This window comes from Manihot esculenta, chromosome 8 (genome assembly GCF_001659605.2).
Source record: "Manihot esculenta cultivar AM560-2 chromosome 8, M.esculenta_v8, whole genome shotgun sequence".
Taxonomy (NCBI): Eukaryota; Viridiplantae; Streptophyta; class Magnoliopsida; order Malpighiales; family Euphorbiaceae; genus Manihot; species Manihot esculenta.
Window position 1 is genome coordinate 30,256,510 of NC_035168.2, and position 7,664 is coordinate 30,264,173.

Consider the following 7,664-nt stretch of genomic DNA (forward strand, 5'->3'; position numbering starts at 1 on the left):
AGCCAATTTCATTTTGATGAGGCTGAGGCTATTAAACAATTAATTTCTAATGTTGATGGATTGAGATTGGGATTGGGATGTGTATCATAATCAATGAGATCTAAATTTGTCTAAACTGGTTGTAAATATTTATGTTTCTCATTTTTCTTTACCTAATAATAAATATGTATTTATTTTTTTTCTCAAAGTCGAATAAATGCGTGACACGGTAAATGATTTGAGAGGCCTTTAGAGTTTATTATCCCATTCAGTGTAAAGTAAGAGTAGCCCAATGCTTTATTTTGAGAAAAATTCTTCCTTGGCCTGGTTAACTTTACAGAATTTACACTAGGCCAAGCTTATTCCAGATGGATGAGTGATTTTATGTGACAGGCTTCTGAAAAAATCTCAATCTAAGATTTATACTATGACATATAAACATACCGACTCACCCTTTGATATCAAACTTTTTTTTATTATAATTTTAAGATACACATATTGTAATTACTGAATTTAAATAATAATTTTAGTAAAATTTTTTAACTATATATAAATTCATATACATCCAATGCCATCTCTTAACATGGCCTATAATCGAATAAAGTTTAGATTTAATATAAATACAATTCATCCACCAATATATTTCAATTTATTAATAATTTAAAATAAAAAAAACTTATTAGTACTGCAGATGTCTTAAAATAAATAAATCTCAAATTTAAACCTTAATCAAAATCATTTATATCAAAAAAACATTTATAATACAATAAAAATATGAGTTAAATGAGATTGTTAGATAAAATATATAATGTCAATTTATTAAACTAAAATTTAGAATTGGATTAGTTAATCGATTTTAAATTTTAAATCGAATCATAACTTGTTTTTAAACTAAAATTGAAATCGAATTGAAATTTATTAGTTTAAAATAATGATATGATTCTATTTTAATTTAATTTTAAATTTTAAAAGTAAATCATCTAATAAAATTATACCGTTTAAAATTATTGTAGATAAATTAATTATTAAATAAATTAAGTTTAATTTTGTTGTTTTTTATTTGCAATTAAATGTCTTCATCTTAAATATGAAAGTTATTTTAAAAGTTTTTATTTTAAAGTTTTGCGAGGTATTGCAATTTTATTTTAATGTTTTAATTTTAATAATTTAAGTTAAAATTAAAAATTATCTATAAATTTTATCTTATTTTAAAATTTTAATTTAAAAGCATGTATCATTGCTGACATAATATTACACGTGGCTTTTTCAAAGTGCAAAAGCCAATAATTTAAAAGTTATCATTACTGACATGACTTCTCGAGGTTAGTTGGCTTTGTTAGATGAATTGGGATTTCAAATCATTGGCTTGCACAATATCCAGTTATGCAATTCCAAGTATTCAATTTCATTTTTTTTGAGCCCTAAAGGCATTAAACAGTTAAGTTCAAAGATATCATGTGTGAACACAAGAAAAAAGTGGGAAAAAAATCATTAAAAAAATGAGTTAACTTTAATGTTGATCCATTTAGATTTGGGTCATCTATCATAATTAATTAAGTCTACATTTGTCAAAATTGTGGTTGTCCACGTTTACATTTGTCATATCCGTATACCAAAGTGAGAGCAACGGCTTATGTGAAGGATGTTATTTATTTCGGTGACTTCTTCAATTATGATTTATATAATATATTATAGTAATAATTATAAATTTATACTTTAATGTTATTAAAGTAATACTTTCACATCAATTTAGAATTAATATAAAAAAATTTATTTTTTATTATATATAATAATACATTTTAATAAATAATTTATTTTATATTTAATAAAATTATAATTAATTACAATTTTTTATCTATTAAAAAAATATATAATAAATCATTACCTTATACTTAAACAATAATAAATATACAACAATATTTTTAAATAGTTAATATTGAATTATAATTACTGTTTAAGTATATAAAAAATAATTTATTATTATTATTTTAAGTTTAAGGATTTTTTTAATAGTGATAAGAAACCAAATAAAAACAATTTTAAATCATCGATTTCACAAAGCTATTGAACAGCCACTTCATCGCTTGCAATTTCACCAGCAGTACACTCATTCGTAATTGCAATTACAGAAGTAACAACTCAAAATCAAATAAAATTTATTATTAATCTAACTAAAGATAAAATCTAAGTAAAACCAAGGTGACATTTGATTCCGGAAAATAATTTATATTTAAAAAATATTTTTTTAAAAAATATTTTTTATGAATTTTTTTTAATATTATAATTTATTTTTTATTATTTAATTTTAATTTAAAAAATAAAATTTATGAACAGATTTATATACAGAGATTTTAATATATAGAAAATAATTTTATTTTTTAGAAAGAGGAAATCGTTTGATAAAAAAATATTTTTTATTAACTAAATTTTTTAAATATTTCAAACACTAAAAAATATAAAAAAAATATTTATTTAAAAAATAAATAAATAAATAGTCTAAGAAATTATATTTTAGTGTATAAGATCATGGTAAAAAAATGGATAATATATTTTATAAGATTATTATCTAAAAAAAATCTCTTAGTATAAGAGAGTAAGTAATAAAGAGAACGTCACGATCTTATGGATGGCCTTAGTTATATCACTACTATAATTTGCATTAAACTCCTGGGACCAGAGGCAGTTTGACTAATACGCCACAACTTCTAATACACATGTACTTTTTTATGATAATTCTGCACTTGAAGACATCAAAAAAAGAGAAAAATGGAGGATTCTCGGTCGAATTCTAGGTGGGTTTTCATAAATCTTCTTCATGTTTTTCTTGTTTTTTGCATGAACTCCGGCTTGGAATCTGCAACAGCAGCAGCAGCGACTCGTGGGAATGAGACTGACAGACTCGCTTTACTCGATTTCAAGAATCTGATAACTCAAGATCCTCTTCAAGTCATGAATACCTGGAATGATTCTATCCATTACTGCAATTGGATTGGTGTTTCATGCAGCTCGTCTAATGATAGAGTAGTAACTCTGAACTTGAATTCTCAAAAATTGGCTGGTTCTATACCACCTTCTATAGGAAACCTCACCCATCTGACTGGAATCAACTTGTTCAACAACAGCTTTTTTGGTGAGCTTCCCCAAGAAATGGGTCGTCTATGGCGCTTGCAGCTTTTAAATTTGACCTACAATTCCTTTGTCGGGAAAATTCCATCTAATCTAACTCACTGTAAGGAACTTACAGTAATTGAAGCATCTGGCAACAACTTGGCAGGAGAGATTCCAGAGCAGCTTAGCTCATTGTCGAAGTTGGTTGTCTTTGGTTTCGGAGGGAATAATCTTACAGGAAACATTCCGACATGGATAGGGAACTTCTCTTCTTTGTTTGCTCTTACACTTGCCGTGAATAATTTTGTCGGAAACATACCAAATGAGCTCGGACGGCTTTCAAGCTTGGGCTTTTTTCAACTTTATGGCAATTATCTTTCGGGTACAATCCCTTCTTCAATTTATAATCTCTCTTCTATATACTACTTCTCTGTCGCTCAAAACCAGCTTCATGGCCAATTACCACAAGATATTGGCCTGACGCTTCCTAAACTAAGAGTGTTTGCTGGTGGTGTTAACAATTTTACAGGGGTGTTTCCTGTATCATTGTCGAATGTTTCTGGACTTCAAGTGCTTGATTTTGCTCAAAACAGTCTCACTGGAAATATTCCCAGCAATCTAAAAAACTTGCAAAGCTTATATAGACTCAATTTTGATGAAAATAACTTGGGACATTGGGAAATTGATGACTTGAATTTTCTTAGTTCTTTGGCTAACTGCACCAGTTTAGAGGTTTTGGGTCTGGCACAAAATCATTATGCAGGAGAATTGCCCAGCTCCATAGGTAACCTTTCAACCAATTTACAAATATTCACTATAGGAAGGAATCTGATTCATGGAAGCATTCCTGTTGGGATTGAGAACCTAGTTAACTTGTACAGTCTGGGATTGGAAGGTAACCATCTGAGTGGAATTGTTCCATCTGCAATTGGGAAACTGCAAAATTTAGGAGAATTGAATTTGAATACTAACAGATTCTCTGGACCTATCCCACCCTTCATAGGGAACTTGACTAGATTGACTAGGCTTTTCATGGAGGAAAACAGATTTGAGGGTAGCATACCTGAAAGTCTAGGGAACTGCAAAAATCTTCAAAACTTAAACCTCTCGAGTAATAATCTTAATGGAAGCATACCCAAACAGGTCATTGGTCTTTCTTCACTCTCAATTTCTTTGGTCATATCTAATAATTCCTTGACTGGTTCCATACCATCAGAAGTAGGTAACTTGCACAATCTCGTGGAGTTGGATTTGTCACACAACAAACTGTTTGGTGAAATTCCTAGCTCACTTGGCAGCTGTGCTAGTTTGGAACGCCTGCATTTGGAGGGTAATGAACTTGGAGGAACAATTCCTGAGTCATTGAAAGATTTAAGAGGTATAGAAGAACTTGATATTTCAAGCAATAACATGTCTGGGGAAATTCCTGAATTTCTCAGCACGTTACTGGATCTCAAGTATCTCAATCTTTCCTTCAATGATTTTGAGGGAGAGGTGTCAGGAGAAGGAATATTTTCAAATGCCAGTGCCGTTTCAATCATTGGAAACGATAAGCTCTGCGGTGGTATCCCAGATTTACATTTGCCTTCATGCTCCAAGAAAAAGAAAGAAAAGCCTCTGAACCTCAAGGTGATAATCTCTGTAACAATTGCGGTTGTATTTGCAATTGCAATATTATGTTCTGTTGTCATTTTCTGTATGACCACTTCCAAAGCACCTCCTTCTGAGGATAGGCATGTGGGTATGTCTTACTCAGAAATTGTGAAATCAACTAATGGCTTCTCTGCTGAAAATTTGATTGGATCGGGGAGTTTTGGTTCTGTGTATAAAGGAATTCTCTCTGATGATGGAAAAATGGTTGCCATTAAGGTCATGAATCTCCAACAACGAGGTGCTTCAAAGAGTTTCATTGATGAATGTGATGCATTGAGAAGCATAAGACATCGTAATCTCCTAGGAATTATCACTGCCTGCTCAACCGTTGATCGTCAAGGCAATGACTTTAAATGTCTGGCTTTTGAGTTCATGGCAAATGGAAGTCTGGACAAATGGTTGCATCCTAGAGCAGATGAGCAAGATCAAACTAAGAGATTAAGCTTTATCCAGAGATTGAATATAGCCATTGACATTGCTTCTGCATTGGATTATTTACATCACAATTGTGAAACTCCAATTGTTCATTGTGATCTAAAGCCAAGCAATGTACTCCTCGATGAAGACATGACAGCCCATGTTGGTGATTTTGGATTGGCAACGTTCCTTCTTGAATCATCAAACAATCCCTCCAAAGTGAAGCAATTTCAGTTGTATTAAAGGGCTCAATTGGCTACATCCCTCCAGGTATCTTTCTTTTCTTCAGCCTGAAAATCAATACATTGCATGATCAAGTCTGTTAACTTTTGAATTTTTGTAATAATAACATCAAATTATATACATCTTCTTCCAGAGTATGGATTGAATGTACAAGTCTCTGCACTTGGAGATGTTTATAGTTTCGGGATACTGTTGCTGGAGATGTTTACAGGTAGAAGGCCTACTGATGACATGTTCAAAGATGATCTAAGCATTCACAAATTTGTTGCCATGGCTTTGCCTGAACATGCCATGGATGTTATTGACCCAACAATGCTTGATGAAGAAGAAACTGCTGATGATGAGACAAATGAAGAAAAGGCAATAATCACAAACAGTAATGCACAGGGCAATGCAAGTAGAACACAAGAATGCGTAGTCTCTGCCATGAGAATTGGAGTCTCCTGTTCTTCGAGCTCACCTAGAGAGCGAATGGCTATAAGCTCCGTTGTCAACAAATTGCATGACATTAGAGATTCCTTTCTCAGATCAAAAAGCAGTAGGTGGAAGAAGTATGAATAAAAGTTCACTTAATTCTCTGAGTTTACATGTAAGTTGAGATCATTTACTTCCCATTAAGAGGGAAAGTTTGTGCATATCTATCCAGTGAGTGATATTCAATTCAAAACTGAAAACATCGACTAATTAATTCGAAAATTGAGTTTGGCTTAATTTTTTTTAAAAAAAATTTAGTTATTTCAATTCCCTTGAATTTTAATAAAAAAATTAATAAAATGGATTGTATTTTATTTTTGATAATATAGAAATATTAGATTATAATAAATATTGAAATATTTTAATAAAATTTTAGAATACTAAAAATAAAATGTTAAAAATAAAAAAATTATAAAAAAGTCAAACTGATCGATTCGAATCGAACTGATTCAATTCAAATCGATTTCTGTCTAATATCGATTTTTCACAAACTCTAAAATTTTAATTTTTTTATTTTTTTTAATTCGATTCGATTTTAAATCAAATCGATCAAATAAATGCTACAAGATTTACTAAGATTTTTAGTGCAAGCTTTACTACTATAGTGAAACTTTTCACAAATTCATTTATGCTCTCTATGGCTCTTTATAATTCCAAAAGTTATAATTAAATATGTAAATATGTAAGGTATTCACCAAAATTACCTTATTTAAACTTAAATTTGAATTTAATTAATACTATTAATATCTGTCTCAAATTCGAATAATATTTTTATAAAATTGTAAATTCCAAACCCACTGTATTCATTTTTGAAGCTTAATGATATTTTGATACTAATGCCTACAGAGCTTGTATTGCTTTTGAAAAAAAAAAAAGAAACAATTAAAGTATATTCTTTTTCTTTTTCGAATTATTCAAATATATAAATAGAGGGTTAGGAAGTGAAGAATCTCTATGAATTTTTTATACTCTGAGTAAGATTTGAGCCGCATGACTTATTCTATGGATTTACCATTGAAGTTTAATCAATAGTATTAAAAATTAATTTTAGAGTTGTGAGGTTTTAATATTCCGTTTCAAATTCAGTCAAATTAATGAGACTAAGAAAAAGTATGTATTGCTGAGACTTTATATAATTTTATAATATTTTAAAAATGAGATTGATGGACGTTGAAATCATTAAAAATAAATTTTTATTTAAAATAAAATTTTATAATAATATTAAGTAAGATCGATCTTACAGATACTGTTAAGTAAATTAAATGTATTGAATGAATAAGAAATAAAATAAAACAAAATAAAATTGCAAAGTTTTGAATATAAAAAATTGAAAATAAATAAACCTAACTTACGAAAAAGTTTTGAACATATAAGAAAAAAAAATTTTTTCTTCCCTTTTTCTTTTTCTTCTTCGAGACCTCTCCCTCTCACCTCTCTCTCCGATTGCAGGTACATTCATGGCGAGAACCACTCAGCCCGATGCCCACTCCTCCTCGCGCCGCCGCCGCATTTCGTCGACGACGCCAGTAGCTTCGACGATGGACTTGCGCACTCCTGACAGATCGACAGATGCACTGCCAACACCAACCGCATCACCCTCGCCGTTTGCTAAGCCACCAGCGCTGTCTTCGACACTATCGCCGCCGTCCTCTCCACCGGCCTCAAAAAGGAGAAAGACATGTTCGCAGGCAAAGGAAAAAGCCCTGTTCATGAGTTGCCCACCGACGATGAGGAAAAAGAAGACAACAAAGTGAAAAAGAGATGTTTTTTAAGAATATAATCTTCGTTAT

General features: G+C 30.4%; 1 pseudogene; it reads left to right on the forward strand.

Moving 5' to 3' along the window:
• The first annotated feature begins 2,668 nt into the window (after positions 1–2,668).
• On the forward strand, positions 2,669–6,168 carry LOC110620450 (annotated as a pseudogene).
• Positions 6,169–7,664: the final 1,496 nt, after the last annotated feature.